Source organism: Pelmatolapia mariae, linkage group LG9, assembly GCF_036321145.2.
Source record: "Pelmatolapia mariae isolate MD_Pm_ZW linkage group LG9, Pm_UMD_F_2, whole genome shotgun sequence".
Classification (NCBI taxonomy): domain Eukaryota; kingdom Metazoa; phylum Chordata; class Actinopteri; order Cichliformes; family Cichlidae; genus Pelmatolapia; species Pelmatolapia mariae.
This window is the reverse complement of record NC_086235.1, coordinates 20,452,790-20,454,709: the sequence shown is the minus strand read 5'-3', so window position 1 is coordinate 20,454,709 and position 1,920 is coordinate 20,452,790. Positions and strand designations below refer to the sequence as shown.

General features: G+C 38.0%; 1 non-coding gene across 1 annotated transcript; it reads left to right on the top strand.

Moving 5' to 3' along the window:
• Positions 1 to 1,089: 1,089 nt before the first annotated feature.
• trnaa-agc (transfer RNA alanine (anticodon AGC)) lies at positions 1,090 to 1,162 on the top strand. The gene has a single exon. It is a non-coding gene; the product is annotated as a tRNA-Ala (tRNA).
• The last annotated feature ends 758 nt before the right edge of the window (positions 1,163 to 1,920 follow it).

Below are 1,920 nucleotides of genomic sequence, written 5' to 3'. Positions count from 1 at the left end.
AACAACAGACATGGTGCAAGATTCATACATATTTAGTCCTTTCAGAGGCTTACGGATATGTAACGTTCGTTTAGTCTAAAAGAAATAACTGAAATTATACGATGCATTTCAAAATGTACAACCCCAATTTAAAAAAAAAAACATGTAGACATGTCAAATGTAAATAAAAACAGAATGTAACATGTCAAATATTTAAACTCAAATGCACTATTTTAAAAAACAGTAAGGTCATTTTGAGTTTAATGACAGCAACACATTTCAAAAAGTTGGGACAGGGCCATGTTTGCCACTTTGAAGCATCCCCTTTTCTTTTAATAGCAGTCTGTAAATGTGGGGACTGTGGGAACTGATGAGACCAGCTGCTGGACTTTGGGGAGACAAATGTTGTCCCATTGCTGTCTCATATGAGATCATTGGATTCTAGCTGCTCAACAGTCTTCTGTCTTCTTTGTTGTATTTTACATTTCATGATCATTTCATGTGTCGGATGTTTTCAGTCAGTAAATGGTCTGGACTGCAGGTAAGCCTAGTCAAAACCTGGACCCCTCTCCTATGAAGCCATTCTGTTGTAATAGATGCAGTGTGCAATTTGTAGATCTATCATCTCTATAGGATAAGATAAGATAAGATAAGATAAGATAAGATAAGATAAGATAAGACTTTTTTGATCCCACTACTGGGAAATTTTTGCGTTACCTCAGCTCAGGTACAGATATCAGAAGGAAAAATATCAGAAGAAAAAATACAAATAAAATACAAATAAAGTACAAATAAAAAATAAGTAAGATAATACACTATATACAACGGTAGCATACACATTATGTGATTATGAATATCTATCTATCTATCTATCTTAAATGAGCCCAGAATAGATGGCAGTGTTTCTGGATCACATTACATATGGCTTCTTCCCTGTGTGATAGCGCTTTAACCCCCATTTGTGGATGTCACGGAAAACCGTGTGTACAGTGATATCTGGAAGTGTTCCTGATCTCATGCAGTGATTTCCATGACATATTAATCATACCTCTTTTTAATGCAGTGCTGCCTGAGAACCTGATATGACAGCGGAGTTAGCTGAGACTTAGCGGGGAATTAGCTCAAATGGTAGAGCGCTCGCTTAGCATGCGAGAGGTAGCGGGATCGATGCCCGCATTCTCCAGCAACATTTTTGGGGTGGCTGTAGCTGAGGAGCATACACAGTATGTGATTATGGCTATCTATAACTCTGGGACTCTCCACCATTTGACCTTAGAACTGAAGAATCTTCTAGGATGAGAGGTGAGACGTCTTCAAGCAACTTAAAGAAGTCCAGACGCTTTTCTTTCCAAGCTCCTTAGACGTAGCTCAGGAGGTCGAGCAGGTCATCTATTGATCGGACCCCAAATATCCTTGGGCAAGATATTTACCCAGAGTTGCTCTCCGATTCAGCCATCGCAGTGTGAATGGTAGTTAGTAAGCACTTAAAAGCAGAGAAGACAGTACTTGGGTGAATGTGGCATGTTGTATAGAGCGCTTTGAGTACTCCAGGAGAGTAGAAATGCGCTATATAAGTATCAGTCCATTTACCATGTCATTTTGGCTTTGTCCTTTACGCACAGAGATTTCTCCAAAATATATGATAATAATTTATCATCAACTGTAGACGGTGAGATATTCACAGAGATATTCACTTGTGAGAAACTGCCTCTCTAAGATGGTCTTTTTTGACCCAGTCATATTAACGATGCATTGATAATTAACCTAATTAGTTTCAAAATGTCCCTTCACTTGTTTCTTTTTAGCACCGCTGGTTTTGCCAGCCTTTTGTTTCCCCCACCAGTCCAACTGTTTTGAGACCAGTTGCTGCAATAAAATTAAAATGATCTTATTTTTTTCTTAAAATTGCATTTTATCACTAGAATATTTTGTATTTTTTCT